The sequence below is a fragment of the Acinonyx jubatus genome, chromosome B1, assembly GCF_027475565.1.
Source record: "Acinonyx jubatus isolate Ajub_Pintada_27869175 chromosome B1, VMU_Ajub_asm_v1.0, whole genome shotgun sequence".
Classification (NCBI taxonomy): domain Eukaryota; kingdom Metazoa; phylum Chordata; class Mammalia; order Carnivora; family Felidae; genus Acinonyx; species Acinonyx jubatus.
Window position 1 is genome coordinate 68,451,146 of NC_069382.1, and position 19,592 is coordinate 68,470,737.

The following is a 19,592-nucleotide window of genomic DNA, read 5'->3' on the forward strand; positions in this document are numbered from 1 at the left end:
CTACAGGGCAATGAGAAAGAACGAAATATGGCCCTTTGTAGCAACGTGGATGGAACTGGAGAGTGTGATGCTAACTGAAATAAGCCATACAGAGAAAGACAGATACCATATGTTTTCACTCTTATGTGGATCCTGAGAAACTTAACAGAAACCCATGGAGGAGGGGAAGGAAAAAAAAAAAGAGGTTAGAGTGGGAGAGAGCCAAAGCATAAGAGACTCTTAAAAACTGAGAACAAATGAGGGTTGATGGGGGGTGGGAGGGAGGGGAGGGTGAGTGATGGGTATTGAGGAGGGCACCTTTTGGGATGAGCACTGGGTGTTGTATGGAAACCAATTTGACAATAAATTTCATATATTGGAAAAAAAATAAAAATAAATAAATAAAAAAATAAAAAACCTCCACATTGATTCATAATAATTTGAAATCACCACAGTTAGTATAAACACATTATTCTATTTGCTTTGGTAACAGGGTTAGGGAAGAGCTCTTATTCAACAGCCCTTCCATGTGGAAGGTTATCTATTAAAATAAATTCCTGGTCTCTCTCTACCCTGTCAATCTTACATCTATTAGCTGGTTAGTGAGGTTGAAAAGAGAAATTGGTTATGAGTAGCTACCTCTCTTCATCTTCTTGCATCTTGGGAATATGCATAGAAGCAGCATTCTTCTGTGCTGCCTCTCTCTGCATTTTGGTTTATAAGAAAAACAGAGCAGAAAGCAGGTCTCTTGAGTGCAGACTCCCAGGAAGAAAAAGATAGGAAAGAGCTGACCTACCTGTGAATAATCAGTCTAATGATGGACCATGATCAGAATTAGGAAGTTCATTTTGTTCCAGTGCGCAAGCCACATTATAAGACTTTTGTTTCACTGGCAATAAAGATAAGATTTTGTCCCAGATATGATTTCTTTCATTTCTCAATTAGCTTGGAACTTGGGAAGAAGAGTGTCATATTTTGACACTCCTTAAAATTTCACAAGAGTTAAAAGAATAAATTCAATGAGAATATATGAGCATTTATGATATATTCATTATTGCCTTAGATGCTGTGGAAATAAAATAAAATATATAATATTTCCTGACCCCAAAGGCCTTATAGGGTGGAATGAAAGCCAATATATGTAAAGCAAATGGAGATTGAAGGGTTATGAATACAGTAAGAATGTACAGAAAAGTGAGGCAGTTGGAGCTGGAGCAGTTTTATATAGTTTTATAGAATGACAGATAAAGGTAGCATTGATAGAGGACAGAAATTATAGATCACAGTTAATGATCAGGGGACACTATAGTTTATTATTCTGGACACATGGACAATTCCTGTCTGATTGCCATGGAATGAAGCTTTAATTCCTGATCAAAGATTATTTTCAAAATAAAGAACTATGTTTATCAGGAACATGAAGTGAAAGCACTTCATGTTTATATATATTTTGTAGTCTCCCCTTGGCTCTAAGTTTGATACACTGCTATGATATGATTGATCACGTTTGTGCATTATTTAGTTGCATTTTTACTGCGTGTGGCTTGGCAGTAAATATTCAGTCTTCACAACACCTTTGCAAAAAGACATTTGCCTAGGACTTTTTTCTAAAATCAGACTACACCAAAATCCCATGATGAACAAGTACAATGTGCCAAAAATGTTATTATTTGTACATCACTACCAATAGACTTAGTGATATGTATTTCGCCCATAATGGAAATATATGAAAGCATTGAAGAAGGGAACCCTTTGAGATTCTTGTAATGTTGTTATTTTCAGACTGGAACGAATTCATTCTAATTTGTATACCTATTGTTTGTCACACTGAATAGCCCCATTGGTTCTCTACTGAGTTACATTACTTCTATTTAAGTAAATTTTAATTTTGACCACTCCAGGCAAAAGCACGTATATGATGAAGCGTTATCCCGAATGACAAGATCGTGATAAATATGAAATTAAAGCAGCCTTCTAATTTCGTAGACTGTTTTCTATTATGCTTACTTGGCTCATGTTACTGGAAGCTCACAGAACAAGTGGCAGCCTAGTTAATCACAAGCATCACGGGGTAATTTGTTATGACAGAGCACCATGTGTGCTCATTAAATGCAGTCATTCTTTTATTTCTTTAATCTGACTTATGTCCTTTCATGATCCTTGTCTACCAAATCTGAAGATGATACAACAATAGAAAGCAAGAACTAATAGCCATGCCTAACATTACATAAAAGCACTGAGAGATTCTTTTTTTCTCATTAAACATTTGGCAAATAAATGATTTCACTAAATGACACTGAAATGATCTACGTTTATAAATTATGAATTGACACACCATACATTTGCTTACCCACAGTGTAATGATGATGAAACTATTAAACAGAATATATACTACTCTAATTTTTTACTAAAACTGAATACTGTTACATTAAATATGGAGGATTCGCTAAACTGTACAGAGCCATTCTTCACAGTATTTATTTATTCTTTTTAATTTTTTTAACATTTATTCAGTTTTGAGAGTGACAGAGACAGAGCATGAGTGGGGGAGGGGCAGAGAGAGAGGGACACACAGAAGCCGAAGCAGGCTCCAGGCTCTGAGCTGTTAGCACAGAGCCCAACGTGGGGCTCGAACTCATGAGCGGTGAGATCATGACCTGAGCTGAAGTCGAATGCTCAACCACCACCCAGGCACCCAACTCACAGTATTTAGACAGAAATTTAAGTATAGATTATAAAATGTAAGAATATGAATTATTTTATATTTTGTATCTATTGCTTTTTAAAAATCTCATAATTTTCTTTTGGATTTAGTTCTGTCTTAATTATTTAATCAAGTAGTTAAATGACTCTATTTGGACCTTTAGAGATGGCCCATACCTTGTGCATTTCTTGAGACAATTCAGTGTGTTTGTGCACATGTATAGGGTTAGTTTCAGACAAACTTGGCTTTGAATCTGGCTATATTGTTTAACTATTTAACCTCTGGCAACATAATTTCTATGAAGGCCTAATCTTCCTCAATATGAATATTAAAAGAAACAATTCTCTTAAAGCCATAGCATCTAATAGGGACATAATAATAAATAATCACTTGTCCAAACACATTGCAGTTTGGCTATTTATAAATAGATGATACCTGTATAGCTAAATGACAGAATGCTTTTAGGGAATAGTTTTGAGTTTTAGTAACAGAAAATCAGAAAAAGTTAAGATAAACAAGTATCAGAATATAACTTTGTCCCAATGAAGAGATCTAGAATTAGGCACACCAGTGGGACATCAAGAAGAAGAAAATAAAGACACAAATAACCATTTTCAGGGAAGAGGGCAAGATGTGTTTGTTTTAGAAGCTGTGACATTAAAACGAATAAGAGGATGATGGGGCACCTGGGTGGCTCAGTCGGTTAAGCGGCCGACTTCGGCTCAGGTTATGATGTCACGGTCCGTGAGTTCGAGCCCCACGTCGGGCTCTGTGCGGACAGCTCAGAGCCTGGAGCCTGCTTCTGTTTCTGTCCCTCTCTCTCTGCCCCTCTGCCATTCACAATCTGTCTCTCTCTGCCTTTCAAAAATGAATAAATGTTAAAAAATAAATAAATACATAAATAAAAATAAAACTAATAAGAGGATGTTATACAAATGATGTCAATATATTTGATAATTTAAATTAAATAGATAAAAGAAAACTAATACTAAGATTCACGAAAATATAAAACTTTAATAGTCACATTATTAAAATATTGACTCAGTCAACATCTTATGATGAGAACTTACTGCTCATCTTTTGTTCAGTAGTGAGTTCAAATAAGTATTTCAAAAATAAATAATTTCAATTAAAAATTATCATACAGTAGTGAAAGAATCCCTAAAGTAATTTATGAGAGCAGGGTTTTTTATGATAATAAAATCTGACAATAACTATACAAGCATGAAAAATTACAGATTACTCTTGGTGTAAACATATATGTAAACAACCTAAACAATATATTGGAAAATTGAATCCATAAATACATAAAATTTTAAAATATCTTATAATGACCAATTTTCTTTTATCCAAGTCATGTGAGATGGTTTAATATTAGGAGATCAACCATTGGTATCATATTAACTCATTTAAAAACAAAGCAAAATTTAGGATGATCTTACTAGAGGTGGAAAAGCTTTTGGTGACACTAAATATTCAAAGGCAATTTCCTTTCTTTGATAAAGAATATCAACCAAAACAACTTATAATAAATATCTGTCCTTTTGAAATCTGACAGATGTTATTTATTGGCATTTGTATCTCATTATATAGTGGAGGTTTTAGCCAGAATAGAAAGGACACAAAAGGTAACAAAGGCATAGATAGGAAAGCTCAAATCTGTAGTTCTAAGATGATGTGATTTTGTGAATAAAAGATAAGATAATAGAAATATGGAGTATTAGAATTTAGAAGATAATATAAAATTTTATTTCATACAAAATTAATATGAAGGATATAAAGCACCTAAAAATCAATCTAAGAAAATTTTGCAGAATCAAAGAATAGAATTGTGAAATTATGTTGAGATATGTTAGATAATTCTTAATAAACTAAGAGATGTATTTTGCTCATGGATTAGAAGTCCCAGTATTATAATGACATCAGCTCTCCCTAAATTCATTTACAAATTTAAAGCAGTCTTGGGGCACCTGGGTGGCTCAGTCAGTTGAGTGTCTGACTCTTGATTTAGACTCAGGTCATGATGCCAGGGTAGTAGGATCAATCCCCAGGTGGGGCTATGCACTGAACATGGAGCCTGCTTAAGATTTTCTCTCTCTCTCTCTGTCTCTCCCTCCCTCCTTCCTTCTGTCCCTCTTTCCTGCTCACTCTCTGTCTCCAAACAAAACAAAACAAAACTAAAAGATAAAACAGTTTCTGTCAATTCCAGTAGGCTTTTTTTCTTCCACAGTGGAAGTTGACAAGTTGATTCAACAATGTTTTAAAAAGTACAAAATTCTGAGAATAAGCCTAATATTCCTGAAGAAGTAGACTAAGTTGGAGAGATGTGCCTTATAAAGACAGTATATTATGGTAAAGAGATAAATAGATGAATGAAACAAAATTGAGGGTCACTGAACAAAAGAAGACTCATGTGGTCAATAAATATGGGATGAAGTTCTCAATTTCATTAATGATCAAGGAAATTACAAATTATAAACACAGTGGGATACTATTATGCATCTGACCAATGGACGTTTTTCAAATCAAACTTAGTGAGCTTTGTATCAAGAGTTGGAAAGTTTCTGGAACTCTCATACACTATTGATACAAGAAAAATGGTACAACCGTGTTGAGAAACCAGTTTAGCATGGTGTATTGAAGTCGCATACACTCATATTTTAAAACTCAACAACTTTACTCCCAGATAATAAATCTAGGGAAATTGTTGCTACTATAGACTGAATGTTTGTGTTCTTCCAAAATGCATATATTGAAGCACTAATCCCCAATGTGATTGCATTTAAAGGTTGGGTATTTGGAAGATAATTAAGTCACGAGGGTAGAGTCCTCATTAATGGGATTAATGTCCATATAAGAAGAGAAGACTGGAGCTCTCTTTCTCTGCCATGTGAAGATACAGGGATAAGATGATTATTTGCAAACCCGGAGCAGGACAGTCGCCAGAACCTGACCATGCTGACACCTTGATCTCAGACCTCCAGCTTCCAGAACTATGAAAAACCAAGTTGGGGGGTTTAAGCCAACTAGTCTAAGTTATGTTTATTATAGCAGTCTTAGCCGAATGAGGCAAATGCATACCATATCCATAATAGCATCCACAAGGTGGAATAGCTTAAATGTTTGTTAATGTTAGAGCAAATAAAAGTGTCATATAGTCACAAGTGAAATACCATAATTCAATAAGTATGAAAGAACAACAGTTATATGCAACCATATGAACAAACAGTATTGGTTAGAAAGAAGCAAATCATAGATGAATAGGTATAATATATTTCCATTTATGTATGGTTAAAAAATAGACAAAACCACATACGCATATGGGGAAGGTGGTATGCAGTAAAATTGAAATAGTAAGATAATGCTATTTTTAAGTATGTGCATATATATTACATGTGTGTATGCATTTTTAAAGTTATTTATATTTACAAGTTTTGACAAATGTCCATTTTTTACTAGGTTACTGTGCACGATTGGGTTTAGAAGAGTGATAAATGCACGAAGTTGATAATGGGACATTAGACAAAACATGTGTGGTTACTTAAAGGTACCGTGTATCTAAAAGTGTAAATATCCAAAGATTGCAAAGGTTGACTTTAAGCTTCTTATAATACTGAAAGGGAAGAAGAGACTAAGGCATGCAGAATTAACTCAGGATTTGAGCGGAAAATAGTTTGTCACAGATATGCTCCCTTCCTCGGATTAATTAAAACTCTAAAAAAAGATGGTGATTGTAAATTTGTTTATCTAGGGTAGCACTGCTCCTTTAAAAAGTATCTCCAATCTTCCCTAGCTTAAAAACTAATTATTGTTTCCATTTCTCTGCTCCCACATCTAATCTTTAAAAAGCAAAAAACCCAGAAGACTTCAGTATCCTGAAACTTAGTGTGGGTGTGCCCAGTGAGAATTTCCAAGGAGAGGATGTGCAGTTACCGCAACTGCTGAACTCCTTTGGCTAAGCCCTTTAACACTCTCCTTCCTCCCAGTAAATACCATCTTGTAATTCATATCGGTTAGGTCTCACTACCATAGCATATTTAGCTTGCATTGCTCTTTCAAACTGGATGTCTATGTGCATTTGTTTCTGTTTTCCATTGGCTATATTCCAAATAACATTCACTTCTAAATTCAACACAGGAACAAGTATGCATATTCATGAATATATATGTCTATATAAATATATATATTTACATACAGATATATACAAATATATACAAATGTATATAGAAATATATGTATTTGCACACAGATAAATGCATGCCATTTATATATAGACACAGAAAAATATATAATCATTTTAACGTATGATAACAAAGTTAATGCTTAATGTATTTACCATTTATTTTAAGAAATAAAACAATGTTAGCTGCTTACAAAGACCATTTGTTCTTCACTTCTAGAGAAAGAGATATGTGATTAGGAAGAGCACAAATGGTCTTTGTAAGCAGCTAACATTGTTTTATTTCTTAAAATAAATGGTAAATACATTAAGCATTAACTTTGTTATCATACGTTAAAATGATTATATATTTTTCTGTGTCTATATATAAATGGCATGCATTTATCTGTATGCAAATTTCACTGCGTTTGCTTGTTTATTTAAAAAAAACTTTTTTTTAATGTTTATTTATTTTTGGGAAAGAGACAGAGGATGAGGAGGGGAAGGGCAGAGAGAGAAGGAGATACAGAATCTGAAGCAGGCGCCAGGCTCTGAGCTGTCAGCACAGAACCCAACTTGAGGCTCTAACTCACAAACCGCAAGATCATGACCTAAGCCCAAGTTGGACGCTTAACCGACTAAGCCACCCAGGCGCCCCCTTGCTTGTTTATTTTTAAGAGAGACCTCCAGGCTGTAGATTGGTGCTTATTCACTTTCTGTTTTTACCATAGTTCTAAAGGTCTTCATTTTGTTTTGTTTTGTTTTGTTTTGTTTTTCATCATAGCCTATGACAAAAGAAACTGGTTGGGTTTTCGTTGTTGTTGTTATTTGTTTGTTTGTTTTTTCATGCCCAGCATAGAGGCCAGATGATCACTTTGTAAAGTTATAGATGAAAGTGGCAGTTAGAAAAATGAAGCAGACACAAGTATTTATGTGGTACAACAGTCTGGGAGTATGTGGTCTACACAACATAGCCTGATAACTTCCAATGTTTCCTTTTATGAGAACCAGTCTTTACATCTGCAAAAATATTATACTGTAGTGATCAGAAGTTATTAGTGATGGCTCCATGATATTGATCATATTGTTACTAGAGTGGGTCTTTGGACTCAGCAACAGTAGAAATGAGGCTAGACCCCAAATTCAGAAGCACAGGCAAGGCTTTACTGGGGCAACAGCTTCAGCCAAAGGTAGACAAAGCCAAAACTAAGGTGTCAGATGGGCTCCTGAAAGAATAGCCAGGGAAGTTTGAAAGGGGCTGAGGTGGGCAAGGAGTGATGTTTAAGCACATGGGAGCAGGAAATTCCAGGACCTTAGGCACACAGGCACAATTGACAAGACATGCTTCTTTATTTGCATATTAAGTCTCCACTTCTGGGCGTTTTTCAGCATTATAATGATGAAAAATATCAGTAAAGGGTCACATTTGGTGGCAGTCTTATCTCTGCCAGTTTGAACTGGTCTAGGCTTGCTCCTGGCTGCTTTGCTCTTCAGGAAAAAACTGTAACAGCCAGCAGGGTGTTCTACCAGAAAAGTGATAACAGCCATGAGGGACTGTCCCGGGTGCCTAGGAGTTTGTTCCCAAGGTCCCTGACTATCTCAGTGCTGTGTTCAAGAAGGTTGGGAAACATAATACATATTAATAAAATATCCACAGATTTTTTACAGGAAAAAGAGAAAGCTTTAGTGCCTTATAAGGTAACCTTAAGTTATCTCTACACATTACAGACTCACGAATATACAAATGGCAGAAGCTTGGATACTTTACTGCTACTCTCACTTTATGAAAGAGGAAATTAGGAACCAGAGATGAGCACTGATTTCCCCAAGGTCATAGTGCAAATGAATATAAAGCTGGTTTTATATAGCAGATCTCAATACCTTGGGTTTGCACCTCTCCCCGTACATTTATTCCCCAACTTATGGATAAAAGATGTGCTTTTAGATTTATACTCACCATCCTTGAGATACATCGTAAAGCCAGGAATACACACACACACACACACACACACACACACAGACATATATATATATATAAAATATTATGAGCTAATATCAGCATGCTAGCTGCTGCTATAAACATTTGTAGGAGTATTAACTTACTTAGTATTTATAAAAACTCCAGACGTTAGTGTATCAGTGATTTATTGCTACAAAACAAACCAGCCCCAAATCTCTCAAGATGAAAACTTCTAACCATTTTCTCTGGCAGTGATTTTGTGATTTAACAACTTGAACTGATCTCACTTGGGCACTGAGGTGTTTACATTCATCTGGTGGTTTAAGAGAGGTTTTTCTGTTTAAATGGCCTCAGCCATCTCTCTGATAGTTGGTGCTGTTTGTGAGCTGGGTATCATGACCCAGATCTCACTTGGGATACTTTACCTGACAGCCATGTTCCAAGAGGGCAAACTTCAGTGCCCAGTCCTGTTTAATTTTGGTTATTGTGTATAATGAGGGCAAATGGGTTCCCAGCAAATATTTGTTTCATCAGAATCCTTAGGATTAGAATTCTGTTCTTTAGAAAATCAGCTTTCCTTAATTTTTTTATTTGTGTTTCCTATAATGATGTCCCTTTAGTCTTTGAGTCTTATAAGGATAATCTTCAATATGTCAAACAGTCTCAATTTCTTGAATGAAAATTTTAAAAATTGTTTTGTTTATAATTTAATACATGATTTTGTTTACATTCTTTCAGAGAAAGGAAGGAGTAATTGTATTTCTTTTTTTAATATTCATTCATTTTTTTATATTTATTTATTTATTTATTTATTTTTTAACGTTTTATTTATTTTTGAGACAGAGAGAGACAGAGCATGAACGGGGGAGGGGCAGAGAGAGAGGGAGACACAGAATCGGAAGCAAGCTCCAGGCTCTGAGCCATCAGCCCAGAGCCCGACGCGGGGCTCGAACTCACGGACCACGAGATCGTGACCTGAGCTGAAGTCGGACGCTTAACGACTGAGCCACCCAGGAGCCCCACATTCATTTTTTTTAGAGAGACAGAGACAGAGCATGAGCAGGGGAAGGGCAGAAAGAGAGGGAGACACAGAATCGGAAGTAGGCTCCAGGCTCTGAGCCGTCAGCACAGAGCCCGATGTGGGGCTTGAACCTACAAACCATGAGATCATGACCCTAGCTCAACCAACTGAGCCACCCAGGTGTCCAGGAGTATTAAGCATATTTCTATGGCCATTGTGCTTGTGTTGAAGTAAAAAGTAAATGAGACTCAGAAAGCAAAACCCCAGGTAAGTGTCAGGATAAGCCGCTTTGCTTTCTAGATCTCCCTTCCATCCAAAATTAATGTCCGTATGTGGAATTTAACAAACAAAACAGATGAACATATGGTAAGGGAGAAAAAAAGACAGGGAGAGAGGGAAACAAACCGTAAGAGACTCTTAACCACAGAGAACAAACTGAGGGTTGATTGAGGGAGGTGAGGGGCGTGGGCTAGATGGGTGATGGGCATTATTAAGGAGGGCACTTGTGGGGATGAGCACTGGAGGTTCTATGTAAGTGATGAATTATTAGACTCTACTCATAAAACCAATATTAGAATGTATGTTAACTAACTAGAATTTAAATAAAACTTGTTAAAAAGCCCACAAAATTAGTGCACAAACTGTAGTGGTATTTTACTTTTTTTTAGTGAGCACAATCTTATTTAGGCAAGAAACCACTCTTTTCTTTTGTAAAAAATTCTGGCACAGATGTTATAATCAAAACTACAAGTACATCAGATGATTCTCAGCAGAGCTTTTAGCCATTAAACCAAATGAGTGATATGTCAGTTTAACAGACTGATTGTAATGGATCAAGACACTTTGTTTAGGAAGTTTTTAATCTAATTGTCTTTTTGATTTTAATTAGCATGGGCAGGGCTATAGGACGACAGAGGTTGTGTCTGAATTTTGCCTTTATAATAAATTCTCACATAAAATTGTTTAATAGTTACATCAGGATGATTAGTTTGGATGATAATAAAAGGGGAGCAGAACTTGAAAGTGCTAGTAAAATGGAGGTTTAGTGACATGTAATTTGTTTTACTGTAATGCTTAATGTATCTGAACTAGAATAATGGAAACACTGTAGTAAATAGCTAGAATAGCAAATGATGACATAGGGTTTTCTCTTCAGTCAAAAATGGAATCTTTACATAATTTGGCTATTGTTGAAAGATGAATGGATAAAGAAATTGTAGTTTATGTACACAATGGAATACTACTTGGCAATGAGAAAGAATGAAAGATGGTCTTTTGTAGCAATGTGGATGGAACTGGAGAGTGTTATGCTAAGTGACATAAGTCCTACAGAGAAAGACAGATACCATATGTTTTCAGTCTTATGTGGATCCTGAGAAACTTAACAGAAGACCATGGGGGAGGGGAAGGGGAAAAAAAGTTAGGGAGGGAGGCAAACCATAAGTGACTCTTAAACACTGAGAATAAACTGAAGGTTGATGGGGGGTGGGAGGAGGGGAGGGTGGGTGATGGGCATTGAGGAGGGCACCTGTTGGGATGAGCATTGGGTATTGTATGGAAACCAACTAGACAATAAATTTCATATAAAAAATGGAATCTTAGGCTTTCTCAATTTATCTGTTAGTTGTACTTTTGTAATTTTGCTCATACTTTATCTCAACCTCATGATTGGTCCCCTTCTTTCTCTTTACTTTCATCTAAGCAACCTCCTAGAATCACTAAGCTTTGGAATGGGTTTTCCTCTTCCTGAGTGTATTGTGTTCACAGATTTTATTTTCCTATTCCAGATTCTTATATAACTTACACAAAAGACCAACTAGAGATCACTATATCTGCTCTATTAATAAGACAGTTGGATTTCTGAATGCAAGTAGAACCTAGTGAGAGACTTTCTTCTTCCCTGAATTAAATGTTCCCATCTTGTCATAGGTTCCACTGATGGAGCTTTTGGGATACAGTTTAAGGAAATTGTTGCTTATCACTTAGGAGCTAGGAGGCAAGAAGAGTTCTAGACCTTGTAAGAACACAAGTAGCAACAGAGAAAGCTAACCAAGAAACCAGACCTGAGGCATGTATTCCTATGCTTCTCTCCCAATCTCATCATCCATCTGACCATACATTTTGGCAATAAATATATATTGAGTACCTTCTGTGTGCCTGACACAGTTCTAAGCACAGGAGATACAGTGGTGGACAAGACAGACTAGGTTCCTGCTCTCATAAGCGTTATAGCATAGCATGGGTAATAAAGAAATCTAGTGATCATCAGAAACATGGTTGGAAGAAAACTATCAGGAAAGTAAATTATAGGGATGAATTTGACTGATTGAAAGAGTAGTCTAGATTAAGTGGTCTCATATGACTTTTCTGAAAACAAAACCTTTAGGCTGAAGTCTTGAGGACACCTTGGAGCCAGCTATGTAGATATTAGAGAAAATAGAATTTCAAAATTAAGAAAATAACTAGTTCAAAGACTCTAAAGTGGGATCAAGAGTATATGTAAATGTTACTGATAGATGAGATCTGGGGCTAGGCATGCAGGGTTTAATAGATTAGGACAAAGTATTTAGAGGTTTTTTTATACGTATGTGAGGAGGATGTGGGAGGGGTTTATTAGGAGATTAAACGTGTGATATTATTTATATTCAGGCTGCCTTGGGAGGATTAGATTTGGAGGGTGGACTACAGCAAGCAGGGACTTAAGTTAGATGTCTGTTGTAATATTCTTGAGTAAGGATAATTGTGACATTGACTATAGTGGTGTTGTTGGAAATGGAGAGAAGCTGGTTCTGATCCCAAAGCAAAATGCTCATCAAGCAAAATGAAGAATAGGGCAAAACGTTTACCCTTACACTCTAAACGGATGCACACTTTGTTGGTGCTCAATAAAATTAATAAAGTATTTCTGGTCAACTGGCACATAGTGGCTGACAAAAAAAGTCTTTTATCTTTAGCCTCAAATTGTATTTAATTTGAATAATATTCAAATTATGTTGAATAATATATTCACATGTATATATATTCAAGAATATATATGGTATTATAATAAATATGTTTTCCTCAAAGAAATATTTATTTCCAGAACCATACTATGAATAAGATAATGAGATAATGTTCTACTGGTATATTAGAAATGTTGAAGAATTTGCAAAATATAGGAAAAGTGAGATAAGGTCGAAGAAAAAACCAGAGCAGAGAAAACTTTATTAAATATATATCCAATACAAAAGTAGGAAATTTTCCACTACTGTATCTCAGAAGAATGTCAACTAAAAAGAAAACATTTCAGGAAAAGGAGTTGCAGTTATCAGGGCAACTAATTGAAAAACTATATTCTGAATACCTGAGTTCTTTGGTCCATTCCTTCACAAACAGTATAAGAGTTATGTAGTAGGGGCACTTTCTCCAAGGCTGCAGCCCTAAGAATAACTTTATAAATAAAACAATTTGCTCAGGTAAAACTCCAGCCACACAGTTGGTGCTTGTAAAAGATGTACATAGAGCCTGGGCTGACTAGAAATCTTCACAGGAGAAAACTAAGTAAATATCAGGAGCAGTGGGTTCTGAGAATTTGCCCAAGAACAAACTTTCTATAAGTCCCAACTTCTGATGTTAGAGTCTCAACCCCAGGAGAAAATGGGTTGGTGTTATGGCTTTGGAAGTAGAGGTAAGCATAAGATCATACATTAACCAGGTGGATTGAGTCCGAACACCTAGACAATCTATCTATACACTCTCCTCAGATACCTGCCTACCCTTAACAATACCACCATGCAAACACACTCACATACTACACATGTGGGGTAGGGTTTTGAAGACGGGACCTGCTTTTATACACAAAAGAACAGAGATCCTCATTTGAGTCTGGGAAATGTTCAATCTTTTCTGTTGTGGGTAGGATGAGAACGACTGAAGATTCGAAAAAAAAATTACAATCAGGAATGAGATACTCCCCTTATAAAAATGACATTAATCTTCACATTGTTTATTTATAAAAACTCCTGCTATAGGAATGAATTTAGGCATCTGTTGGTCTAAAAGATGGTAAATATTTTTCTATTACTCCATTTATATTTTTACTTTATTGATACTGTATAAAAACTTTTATATTTTTATATAGCCATGAATTTTTTTCATTTGTTTATGTATATAAGATCATGTTAAGTCTTTTCCACATAATAATATAAAATATAATACTTCCATATTGTATATTATTTTTTGTATTTTATTTATATATTTTTTTAAAAAATTAACATTTATTTATTATTGAGAGACAGAGAGAGACAGAGCATAAGCAGGAGAAGGGCAGAGGGAGACGGAGATACCGAATCTGAAGCAGGCTCCAGGCTCTGAGCTGTCAGCACAGAGCCAGATGCGGGACTCAAACTCACAAACCGCAAGATCATGACCTGAGCCGAAGTCGGACACTTAACTGACTGAGCCACCCAGGCACCCCTATCTTTTGTATTTTAATCCGTAACTCATACAGAGTTAGATTTTTGTAATTGTGAAATAGAGATCTAGCTTTTTTAAAAAAATACTAGTGTGTTAGTACAATGAAATTTGTTGACGGATTTATTTTTTGGTCACTAATTTGAAACATATCATTTAACAGATACTAGACTCTGCTTCCTGAATCTGCATTTTGTTCTATTCATTTATCCTTCAAACTGTTTTTAGAACCATTTTGATATCTGAATGATTATCTATATGAATCTTGAATTATTCTGTATTACTGAACTCTGTTATTTATGTTATAGTTTTTATTGTTGTTTGACTTCCTTGAATTGACTGTGTAGAGAAATATGTTGCTTATAAAAAATAATGTAATCTCCCTAATTCTGCCTCTTCTTGTGTTGCATAAATAAGATGTCCCACAAAATGTTTGATAATATATACTTCTAAGATATTAAAGTAGGGGTGCCTAAGTGGTTCAGCTAGTTAAGCTTCCAAATCTTGATTTTGAGTCAGTCGTGATCTCATGGTTTGTGGGATCGAACCCCATGTCCAGTTCTGCACTGACAGTGTGGAGCCTGCTTGGAATTCTCTCTCCCTTTCTCTCAGCCCTTCCCCCACTTTCTCTCTCTCTCTCTCAAAATAAATAAACATTTTAAAAGATATTAATTTAAATTTGATATTAAATAAATAATATTGTCTTTATTTTTATTAAAAATTGTTTAATGTTTATTCATTTTTGATAGAGAGAGAGAGAGAAAAGAGAAGGACATAGAGGACTTGAAGTGGGCTCTGTGTTGACAGTAGAGAGCCCAATGTGGGGTTCAAACTCACCAGCCGGGAGATCATGACCTGACCCAAAGTTGGACACTTAACCAACTGAGCCACCCAGGTGCTCCTAAATAATATTGTTTCCATGTAAGTTTTCTATTAATTTAATAGTAGATATGATTTTTGTTGTATTAAAAAGTTTTCCATTATGGTATACTAATAGAGTTATATTTCACTTATTTATTTTGAGGTAGTGAATTCTCTTACTTGTGGGTGTTGAATGTTATCAAAAGACATTTTGGATTCTATTGAGATAGTCACATATTTTTCTCTTTAACTAATTATTATAATGAATTGCACAAACGGATTTCTTAATATGAAATCACTCTTGCATGATAAACTAAACCAAATTTGGTCATGGTATATTAGTTTTAATGACACAAATGGATTCCATTTGCTAATATTTTATTTAGGATTTATGTATCTATAACTAAAGTTGATCTATAGTGCTATTTCCAAAGATATATTCCTTGAAACATTGCTTTTCTGTGCTAGCTATTAAGTTTTAAAAAGTTTTTTTTCCAGCTTATTTTAGGAAATTCTAAGATAATTATATAAAGGAATGAATAATATATTATAGATGTCTGATTATGGCAAGGCTGTAGGATAAAAGAATTTTAAGACTCTTCATGTGCAAGCACTTCTAGAAGCTGAACAAAATAAATCAATAAGTTAAAAATAACCAAGTCTATGCTTTAGAAAGTGAAGCAGTGATGAGAGATTTACCTTATGAAATATTAAGTTGTCTTATAAAGGCAGAGAAATGATAATGGTATAGAGCAGAGAATAAAAAGACAGATACATAAGTTAAGTGCCCCAAATCAGACCCATGTATTTATATGAATTAAAAAGATCCCTGTATGTATGGGTGTTAGATAAATTGTAATAGGAGAGAGAGCAGCAAAATTTGAAGAAAAGACAGATTATTTAATAAATCCTGTCAAAAACTTCTATACTAGAATATGGAAAAATAATTGAGATTAACTTGAAATACATTAAAGGATTATTAGTGAAAGATATAATATATTTTTTTCTTTTTTCAAGTTTTTATTTATTTATTTATTTAGAAAGACAGAGAGAATGAGTGATGGAGGGGCAGAGAGAGAGGGAGAGAGAATCCTAAGCAGGCTCTGCACTGTCAGCTTGAAGGCTGATGTGGAGCTCCAATTCACAAACCATGAAATCATGACCTGAGCCAAAACCAAGAGTCAGATGCTTAAATGACTGAGCCACCTAGGCACCCAAGAAGTAATAATAAAAAATATTAATATAAGAAAAATCAAATAAAATCTTTATTAGCTGTGTATGGAAATACACAATGTAAATATGCACCCAAACATGTCAAAATATAAACTTCAGAAATACTAAAAGCAATGGAATAGAAAGATATATGAAAAAAAATCAATAAAAATAAAGTTTACATAAATGTTTTAATATTAAGCAATCAAAATTGACTTTAAGGCAAATAGGGTTATTAGAAATGAAGCGGGTCATTATATAAAGTTCACTAAGAACATATAGCAGTTTTGAACTTGCAGCTAACGACTTTAAGACAAAATTTAAGAAAACATACAATAGATAATGTGAGCAGCATAACTGGTAAACAATATCTAGTGAACCTAAATTTCTTCACATGTTTAAGTGCACATGAATATTTGTTAAAACTGTAAATGAGATTAAAAGATACAAAAAGATATAGAGGGTTTTAACCTATCACTCTCAGTAAAAATTACATTTAATAGATTGAAAGCTAAATATGAATACAGACATCCTACACAATGCAATCATTGAGATAAATCTTTTGGATAAACATACAAATTTAACACCCTAATAATAGAGAATACAAGTTTTCTGTAATCTACATGGAACATTCACAACACTGATTATATATCAGATACAGAAATATCACAAACAGTGCCTCCAAATATAGTGCAGTCTAAATAGAGATTATAAACAACTTTTAAAAAGGCCTTCAACCTGGAAGTTACAAAAACTTCTGTTAAACAACTCTTGGGTGAAGAGGAAAACACAAATTGAAATTACAGAATCTCTAAATATAGTGAGTGAAAAAGTACAGATTGTTGTATGTAATCTATATTTACAGCGATGAAGAAAGGAAAATTCATAGCTACAAACATCTGTGTCAGGAAAAATGAATGAATGAAAATACATGAATTAATTTTTTGATTCAGTATGCTAGAGGAGAAGAAAGAATAAAGTAATACAACAAAAAGCCCAAGGAAAGAAATAAAGCTTGAAATAGAAACTCATGAGGTAGCTATTAGGTAAAGAGTAATCTAGTTATTAAACTGAAAACCATTCCTCTGGGGGAAAAATATGTATTAGAGTTTTCCAGAGACACAGAACTAAGACTATATATTTATTAATATTAATTAATTAATTTATTTATTTATTTATACAATATATATTTATATATTATATAATTTAAGGAACTGGCTCATGCACCTGTGGAGGCTATAGAGTCTGAAATCTGCAAGGCAGATTGGTAGAGTGGATATTCACACAAGAGTTGATGTTCTAGTCTAATATTCAAAGGCTGGAGACACAGGTAGCCTAGCTGAGTTTCAGTCTGGTGGAAGGATTACTTCTTCAGGGTACCTCAGTCTTTGCTCTTAAGGCTTTCAAATGCTTAGATGAAGCAATTTTACTTTTGTAGGGTAATATACTTTAAAATGTGCTGATTCTAGCACTTTTACTTTAAAATTTTTAGTTTTGGGACAGGCTCACTCCTGTTCAGGAGACAATTATAAGGTTTTTTATTTTGTTGCACATTGTCATGTGAACAAATGGAATAAATGTAACTATCCTTTGGAGATGAAGGGATAAGCTGTATTGTTTTTTTCACATCTGCAATACGTTACTACAGTTAAAATGAATAAAAAAGGATATATTTATATTAACATGGACAAACCCTAAAAACATAATCATAATCTTGAGTCCTAAAAAAATTGCCAAAGGATAAGAACTGTATGTTGTCATTAGTATAAAATTTACTGATGGAAAATAATGGTATGTACATTTCTATGCAGACCTACACCTGCAGTGAATGTATAAAAACAGGAGATGTATTGAGACACCAACTTCAAGATAGTATTTATATAGAAGCTGGTAGAAAAGCTATGCTGGCACTACATTGTTACAATTTTATGTTCTTAAAATTTAAGAAAAAAGATATGAAGCAAATATCGAAAAATATTAACATCTTCAACATTTCTCTAGCAAGTACATAGGGTCTGGTATATCATTTCCTGTAGTTTTGTTCTCTGTGTTCGAAATATTCCCTAATTAAAACATATAAATTATACATTATAGTGTTTTGCACAAAACTTCATTATTTATAAAAATATTATTAAGGCCACATTATTATGAAATTATTTGAAAGTTAGTTCTTGTTTAACTGCTGTCTAAGTTAGCATACATATAATAATATAAACCTGAAATACAAAATAGCCCTTCTATTCTGTTTCCTGGGAAACAATTTTTATCAAGTCTTGACAGGAGATTTTGAAAGTGTCCTCTCTTCAGGCTGTGAAATGTCAAAGTTCATCTTCATATGAGAATTCCCAACATGATAGAACTTTCTTAGCTCTAATCTGTAATGCAAGGTGTGAAAACAGAAGTTATAGTTTGATTCTGAGAACTGTCGATGTGCGAAGATGACAAAGGTTATTACAACTCAGAAGTGCCAAACAATGTAATTTTCGAGAAAAACAGACTCCGTAGAACTCACTTTTTTTTTAGTGTAGTCTGAAAACTCTCCAAATACCATTTCATCTTCTAAAGAGTAAATCAAAATAAATTATTTCAGTTTTAGTCTTTAACCAGAAATGTAACGCAGGTCTCAGGGGCACCTGGGTGGCTTGGTGGGTTAAGCACTTGATTTTGGCTCAGGTCGCCATCTCCAGATTAGTGAGTTTGAGCCCCACATCAGGCTCTGCGTTGACAGCAAAGAGCCTGCTTGGGATTCTCTGTCTCCCTCTCTCTGTGCCCCTCCCCTGCTAACACTCTCTCTCAAAATAAATAAATACACTTAAAATTAAAAAAAAGAAAGTTTTAAGTTTCCCTTTTTTTAACTGTTTAATTTCCCCTTTAAATTGCAAATTCAGATTTGCCTTTGAGGCAGAGGACTACTTTTTCTCGAGAATGGAACATGAGTATGGTCCAAGCTGCTTCAGCAGCCCTTTGAATTTAACTCCAAGTCAGGTTCTAGGGAAAGTTAAGTGAACAAGTTCAAATGAAAAGCTTCTGATTAAGATTTAAAATTTTTGTTCAAATAACATATGGGAGTCTTTAATCAAAATTGTATCTCTGAAAATTAGATGTTTTTCTCAACTGTATTTGTATCCTTATTATGAGGATTGTCAAATTATTTTGTGTTAATGAAGATGGTGTAGATGTATGACTTATTGAGTGTGTTTGCATAGGAGTGTGTGTATGTCTGTGAGTGTGCGTGCATGTGTGT